Source organism: Hyla sarda, unplaced genomic scaffold (genome assembly GCF_029499605.1).
Source record: "Hyla sarda isolate aHylSar1 unplaced genomic scaffold, aHylSar1.hap1 scaffold_1453, whole genome shotgun sequence".
In the NCBI taxonomy this organism is placed as follows: domain Eukaryota; kingdom Metazoa; phylum Chordata; class Amphibia; order Anura; family Hylidae; genus Hyla; species Hyla sarda.
In genome coordinates, this window is record NW_026608083.1 from 82,061 (window position 1) to 90,062 (window position 8,002).

Here is an 8,002-nt window from a genome sequence, read left to right on the forward strand (position 1 = left end):
GGGGTGTGGCGCGATATTGGGGAAGGGATGAGATTTTATATTTCTTCATAAGCATTAATCTTATTTTGTCAATTAGGAACATTCAGCACCCACCCGCTATCAAGGCAGCTGCCTATCATGTCATGCCCTACCTGCACAGGTGTGCTGGCTACTCAAATGATCCAATTAAGGAGGCCATTTAGTCAGCAGCAGCAGAAGTCCTGTGCCTGGATGCTCCAACAGCGGCCAGACACAAGCAGAAGCAGAAGCAGCAGAAGCAGCAGCAGCACCACCTTTTGTTTTTTGGCTGCAGCAGCAGCAAGGCCCACAGGGCTGGCTAGCTGGCTAGCCAGCAAGCAGGTAGCAATGAAAGTAGGAATCTTTCTTTTTAACCCTGTAAGGGGGTGGTGCACTGTACCCGAAGATACTGCCATATCGGGTCAATGCATAGGGCGACGGAAGCAAGCTTCGAAATCGGCCCCCGTTCTCAAAAATCCATTTAATATATGGTCCCCAGATAGGGGACGTATCAGATATTAAACTGATAAGAACAGATACTACACTTGATCTTAGCCAAAAGGCCGAGAAGCGATAACCGTGAAAGGGGCGGGCCCAACAAGGTGCCCTTCATGGGCACTATCACTGCTTGCTGTCAGGGAGGCTGCCAGACAATTTTCCATGCACACTCTGGGCTGGGGGGCAGTCAACCACCAGTACACACAGCAGAACCTAAACCCATACCATTATTGCTAAGCAGCAAGACAGGGGCCCATTGCACTCCCACGGGGCCTTTTTAAATGCAATCCATAACCCGGATTTGCCAGGAACCCTTCTTACTCCTCCTACTTGCATGTGACACTGGGCTTAGGATCTGCATAGGAAACACACACACAAGCACACACCTACCTTTGTTGCCTGCAGATGCCTCCTTGGCTGTCCCCAAACGGTATCAAACCAACACCCACGGGAAGCTGTAAGCATAGAGGACATGCCTGCACCCCATTGGACTTACCTGTGTGGGTTAAATCCGGGTTATTTGACAACCTATGGCGGTGATGGTTCTGCTCAGGCAGAGCAGTGCTGATGCTCCTCATAAAGCTGTCGCTGCTGTGAAGGTTCTAGGTGACATCACAAATCCCTATGGTTACATACACAACAAAGCTGGGTTGTTGTTGTTTACACTCTGCAAGGCCTGTGGAAGTGAGTGACATCATAGCACTGTAGTTCTGAGGGTTCTAGATGGATGCAACAATCTCCTGTTGCTTCTATGAAGGCCGTAATAGACGACATCACCAAACAGCTCCATAGTCACATACACAGCAAAGGAGAGATGTTGTTTACACCTAGTGATGTCAGTGGTATTGAGTGACATCACAGCACAGTGCTAAGGCTCCTGGGCCTGGACACAGCAGCGGCTGCAATATCTCAACGGAGAATACGTTTATATATATGTGTGTGTGTGCGCGTATATATATATATATATATATATATATATATATATATATATATATTTCTCCGCCGAAATCACTTTTAAACCCATTTCCACCTTTTTTTCCCTTCTCTTCCTCTTACTTTTTTTTCACGTTTTTTTACGTTTTTCTCCTTTTCGCCTCTTTTCTGGGCGTATTATTCTTCTTTTTCTTCTTTTTTTTCGTCTAATGCATACCCCATCAGTGCAGCAATGCTTATTCAATACCGCCAGCAGATGGAGACACTGGGGGATAATTTTCTAAGGATTTATACTGATTTTTCCTGTCTGAATTTGTCGCACAGAAAGTTGCAGGCCAAATATGTGTGACATTTCTGCGACTTTAGCTTCTAGAGCATTTTTACAACATTATACATAGGTGCTGAATACATAAAAAGCGACTGTTCAGCGACAGACAAGTCGCATCGGCTGAAAGTAGGCCAGAATGTCAGTCCATGTTGGAGCAGGTTTAGATACAGTCTAAAGTATAGATCTCAAAGTCTGTGCACAGAATTTAGCAAGGGCCTCGCACCTTCTGATGCATCAGGTAGGTGCACAATAGCATAGCCTAACCCTCTGTACTTTGGTCTATATTGATGCGGGACATAGACAGCCAGCTGATGACCAATCCATTAGTGCAATGGATGGCTGGAAGCATTTGTCTTTGCCTTTGCAATACCACAGAAGCAATGCATGGTCAATGTACAGCAATGACACACCTGTGTGAACAGCCAGGAGACCCCCCCCCCCCCCATGTTATGTTACATAGTTACATAGTTAGTACGGTCGAAAAAAGACATATGTCCATCAAGTTCAACCAGGGAATTAAGGGGTAGGGGTGTGGCGCGATATTGGGGAAGGGATGAGATTTTATATTTCTTCATAAGCATTAATCTTATTTTGTCAATTAGGAACATTCAGCACCCACCCGCTATCAAGGCAGCTGCCTATCATGTCATGCCCTACCTGCACAGGTGTGCTGGCTACTCAAATGATCCAATTAAGGAGGCCATTTAGTCAGCAGCAGCAGAAGTCCTGTGCCTGGACGCTCCAACAGCGGCCAGACACAAGCAGAAGCAGAAGCAGCAGAAGCAGCAGCAGCACCACCTTTTGTTTTTTGGCTGCAGCAGCAGCAGCAAGGCCCACAGGGCTGGCTAGCTGGCTAGCCAGCAAGCAGGTAGCAATGAAAGTAGGAATCTTTCTTTTTAACCCTGTAAGGGGGTGGTGCACTGTACCCGAAGATACTGCCATATCGGGTCAATGCATAGGGCGACGGAAGCAAGCTTCGAAATCGGCCCCCGTTCTCAAAAATCCATTTAATATATGGTCCCCAGATAGGGGACGTATCAGATATTAAACTGATAAGAACAGATACTACACTTGATCTTAGCCAAAAGGCCGAGAAGCGATAACCGTGAAAGGGGCGGGCCCAACAAGGTGCCCTTCATGGGCACTATCACTGCTTGCTGTCAGGGAGGCTGCCAGACAATTTTCCATGCACACTCTGGGCTGGGGGGCAGTCAACCACCAGTACACACAGCAGAACCTAAACCCATACCATTATTGCTAAGCAGCAAGACAGGGGCCCATTGCACTCCCACGGGGCCTTTTTAAATGCAATCCATAACCCGGATTTGCCAGGAACCCTTCTTACTCCTCCTACTTGCATGTGACACTGGGCTTAGGATCTGCATAGGAAACACACACACAAGCACACACCTACCTTTGTTGCCTGCAGATGCCTCCTTGGCTGTCCCCAAACGGTATCAAACCAACACCCACGGGAAGCTGTAAGCATAGAGGACATGCCTGCACCCCATTGGACTTACCTGTGTGGGTTAAATCCGGGTTATTTGACAACCTATGGCGGTGATGGTTCTGCTCAGGCAGAGCAGTGCTGATGCTCCTCATAAAGCTGTCGCTGCTGTGAAGGTTCTAGGTGACATCACAAATCCCTATGGTTACATACACAACAAAGCTGGGTTGTTGTTGTTTACACTCTGCAAGGCCTGTGGAAGTGAGTGACATCATAGCACTGTAGTTCTGAGGGTTCTAGATGGATGCAACAATCTCCTGTTGCTTCTATGAAGGCCATAATAGACGACATCACCAAACAGCTCCATAGTCACATACACAGCAAAGGAGAGATGTTGTTTACACCTAGTGATGTCAGTGGTATTGAGTGACATCACAGCACAGTGCTAAGGCTCCTGGGCCTGGACACAGCAGCGGCTGCAATATCTCAACGGAGAATACGTTTATATATATGTGTGTGTGTGCGCGTATATATATATATATATATATATATATATATATATATATTTCTCCGCCGAAATCACTTTTAAACCCATTTCCACCTTTTTTTCCCTTCTCTTCCTCTTACTTTTTTTTCACGTTTTTTTACGTTTTTCTCCTTTTCGCCTCTTTTCTGGGCGTATTATTCTTCTTTTTCTTCTTTTTTTTCGTCTAATGCATACCCCATCAGTGCAGCAATGCTTATTCAATACCGCCAGCAGATGGAGACACTGGGGGATAATTTTCTAAGGATTTATACTGATTTTTCCTGTCTGAATTTGTCGCACAGAAAGTTGCAGGCCAAATATGTGTGACATTTCTGCGACTTTAGCTTCTAGAGCATTTTTACAACATTATACATAGGTGCTGAATACATAAAAAGCGACTGTTCAGCGACAGACAAGTCGCATCGGCTGAAAGTAGGCCAGAATGTCAGTCCATGTTGGAGCAGGTTTAGATACAGTCTAAAGTATAGATCTCAAAGTCTGTGCACAGAATTTAGCAAGGGCCTCGCACCTTCTGATGCATCAGGTAGGTGCACAATAGCATAGCCTAACCCTCTGTACTTTGGTCTATATTGATGCGGGACATAGACAGCCAGCTGATGACCAATCCATTAGTGCAATGGATGGCTGGAAGCATTTGTCTTTGCCTTTGCAATACCACAGAAGCAATGCATGGTCAATGTACAGCAATGACACACCTGTGTGAACAGCCAGGAGACCCCCCCCCCCCCCCATGTTATGTTACATAGTTACATAGTTAGTACGGTCGAAAAAAGACATATGTCCATCAAGTTCAACCAGGGAATTAAGGGGTAGGGGTGTGGCGCGATATTGGGGAAGGGATGAGATTTTATATTTCTTCATAAGCATTAATCTTATTTTGTCAATTAGGAACATTCAGCACCCACCCGCTATCAAGGCAGCTGCCTATCATGTCATGCCCTACCTGCACAGGTGTGCTGGCTACTCAAATGATCCAATTAAGGAGGCCATTTAGTCAGCAGCAGCAGAAGTCCTGTGCCTGGACGCTCCAACAGCGGCCAGACACAAGCAGAAGCAGAAGCAGCAGAAGCAGCAGCAGCACCACCTTTTGTTTTTTGGCTGCAGCAGCAGCAAGGCCCACAGGGCTGGCTAGCTGGCTAGCCAGCAAGCAGGTAGCAATGAAAGTAGGAATCTTTCTTTTTAACCCTGTAAGGGGGTGGTGCACTGTACCCGAAGATACTGCCATATCGGGTCAATGCATAGGGCGACGGAAGCAAGCTTCGAAATCGGCCCCCGTTCTCAAAAATCCATTTAATATATGGTCCCCAGATAGGGGACGTATCAGATATTAAACTGATAAGAACAGATACTACACTTGATCTTAGCCAAAAGGCCGAGAAGCGATAACCGTGAAAGGGGCGGGCCCAACAAGGTGCCCTTCATGGGCACTATCACTGCTTGCTGTCAGGGAGGCTGCCAGACAATTTTCCATGCACACTCTGGGCTGGGGGGCAGTCAACCACCAGTACACACAGCAGAACCTAAACCCATACCATTATTGCTAAGCAGCAAGACAGGGGCCCATTGCACTCCCACGGGGCCTTTTTAAATGCAATCCATAACCCGGATTTGCCAGGAACCCTTCTTACTCCTCCTACTTGCATGTGACACTGGGCTTAGGATCTGCATAGGAAACACACACACAAGCACACACCTACCTTTGTTGCCTGCAGATGCCTCCTTGGCTGTCCCCAAACGGTATCAAACCAACACCCACGGGAAGCTGTAAGCATAGAGGACATGCCTGCACCCCATTGGACTTACCTGTGTGGGTTAAATCCGGGTTATTTGACAACCTATGGCGGTGATGGTTCTGCTCAGGCAGAGCAGTGCTGATGCTCCTCATAAAGCTGTCGCTGCTGTGAAGGTTCTAGGTGACATCACAAATCCCTATGGTTACATACACAACAAAGCTGGGTTGTTGTTGTTTACACTCTGCAAGGCCTGTGGAAGTGAGTGACATCATAGCACTGTAGTTCTGAGGGTTCTAGATGGATGCAACAATCTCCTGTTGCTTCTATGAAGGCCGTAATAGACGACATCACCAAACAGCTCCATAGTCACATACACAGCAAAGGAGAGATGTTGTTTACACCTAGTGATGTCAGTGGTATTGAGTGACATCACAGCACAGTGCTAAGGCTCCTGGGCCTGGACACAGCAGCGGCTGCAATATCTCAACGGAGAATACGTTTATATATATGTGTGTGTGTGCGCGTATATATATATATATATATATATATATATATATATATATATATTTCTCCGCCAAAATCACTTTTAAACCCATTTCCACCTTTTTTTCCCTTCTCTTCCTCTTACTTTTTTTTCACGTTTTTTTACGTTTTTCTCCTTTTCGCCTCTTTTCTGGGCGTATTATTCTTCTTTTTCTTCTTTTTTTTCGTCTAATGCATACCCCATCAGTGCAGCAATGCTTATTCAATACCGCCAGCAGATGGAGACACTGGGGGATAATTTTCTAAGGATTTATACTGATTTTTCCTGTCTGAATTTGTCGCACAGAAAGTTGCAGGCCAAATATGTGTGACATTTCTGCGACTTTAGCTTCTAGAGCATTTTTACAACATTATACATAGGTGCTGAATACATAAAAAGCGACTGTTCAGCGACAGACAAGTCGCATCGGCTGAAAGTAGGCCAGAATGTCAGTCCATGTTGGAGCAGGTTTAGATACAGTCTAAAGTATAGATCTCAAAGTCTGTGCACAGAATTTAGCAAGGGCCTCGCACCTTCTGATGCATCAGGTAGGTGCACAATAGCATAGCCTAACCCTCTGTACTTTGGTCTATATTGATGCGGGACATAGACAGCCAGCTGATGACCAATCCATTAGTGCAATGGATGGCTGGAAGCATTTGTCTTTGCCTTTGCAATACCACAGAAGCAATGCATGGTCAATGTACAGCAATGACACACCTGTGTGAACAGCCAGGAGACCCCCCCCCCCCCCCCCATGTTATGTTACATAGTTACATAGTTAGTACGGTCGAAAAAAGACATATGTCCATCAAGTTCAACCAGGGAATTAAGGGGTAGGGGTGTGGCGCGATATTGGGGAAGGGATGAGATTTTATATTTCTTCATAAGCATTAATCTTATTTTGTCAATTAGGAACATTCAGCACCCACCCGCTATCAAGGCAGCTGCCTATCATGTCATGCCCTACCTGCACAGGTGTGCTGGCTACTCAAATGATCCAATTAAGGAGGCCATTTAGTCAGCAGCAGCAGAAGTCCTGTGCCTGGACGCTCCAACAGCGGCCAGACACAAGCAGAAGCAGAAGCAGCAGAAGCAGCAGCAGCACCACCTTTTGTTTTTTGGCTGCAGCAGCAGCAAGGCCCACAGGGCTGGCTAGCTGGCTAGCCAGCAAGCAGGTAGCAATGAAAGTAGGAATCTTTCTTTTTAACCCTGTAAGGGGGTGGTGCACTGTACCCGAAGATACTGCCATATCGGGTCAATGCATAGGGCGACGGAAGCAAGCTTCGAAATCGGCCCCCGTTCTCAAAAATCCATTTAATATATGGTCCCCAGATAGGGGACGTATCAGATATTAAACTGATAAGAACAGATACTACACTTGATCTTAGCCAAAAGGCCGAGAAGCGATAACCGTGAAAGGGGCGGGCCCAACAAGGTGCCCTTCATGGGCACTATCACTGCTTGCTGTCAGGGAGGCTGCCAGACAATTTTCCATGCACACTCTGGGCTGGGGGGCAGTCAACCACCAGTACACACAGCAGAACCTAAACCCATACCATTATTGCTAAGCAGCAAGACAGGGGCCCATTGCACTCCCACGGGGCCTTTTTAAATGCAATCCATAACCTGGATTTGCCAGGAACCCTTCTTACTCCTCCTACTTGCATGTGACACTGGGCTTAGGATCTGCATAGGAAACACACACACAAGCACACACCTACCTTTGTTGCCTGCAGATGCCTCCTTGGCTGTCCCCAAACGGTATCAAACCAACACCCACGGGAAGCTGTAAGCATAGAGGACATGCCTGCACCCCATTGGACTTACCTGTGTGGGTTAAATCCGGGTTATTTGACAACCTATGGCGGTGATGGTTCTGCTCAGGCAGAGCAGTGCTGATGCTCCTCATAAAGCTGTCGCTGCTGTGAAGGTTCTAGGTGACATCACAAATCCCTATGGTTACATACAAAGCTGGGTTGTTGTTGTTTACACT

The 8,002-nt window shown here is 46.7% G+C and overlaps 4 non-coding genes across 4 annotated transcripts; all 4 read right to left on the reverse strand.

Annotated features, from left to right (window-relative positions):
* Positions 1–381: 381 nt before the first annotated feature.
* LOC130308019 (U2 spliceosomal RNA) lies at positions 382–572 on the reverse strand. The gene has a single exon (XR_008857094.1). It is a non-coding gene; the product is annotated as a U2 spliceosomal RNA (small nuclear RNA).
* Positions 573–2,666: 2,094 nt separating this feature from the next.
* Positions 2,667–2,857, reverse strand: LOC130308021 (U2 spliceosomal RNA). The gene has a single exon (XR_008857096.1). It is a non-coding gene; the product is annotated as a U2 spliceosomal RNA (small nuclear RNA).
* Positions 2,858–4,943: 2,086 nt separating this feature from the next.
* LOC130308022 (U2 spliceosomal RNA) lies at positions 4,944–5,134 on the reverse strand. Its single transcript, XR_008857097.1, has one exon. It is a non-coding gene; the product is annotated as a U2 spliceosomal RNA (small nuclear RNA).
* Positions 5,135–7,226: 2,092 nt separating this feature from the next.
* On the reverse strand, positions 7,227–7,417 carry LOC130308023 (U2 spliceosomal RNA). The gene has a single exon (XR_008857098.1). It is a non-coding gene; the product is annotated as a U2 spliceosomal RNA (small nuclear RNA).
* Positions 7,418–8,002: the final 585 nt, after the last annotated feature.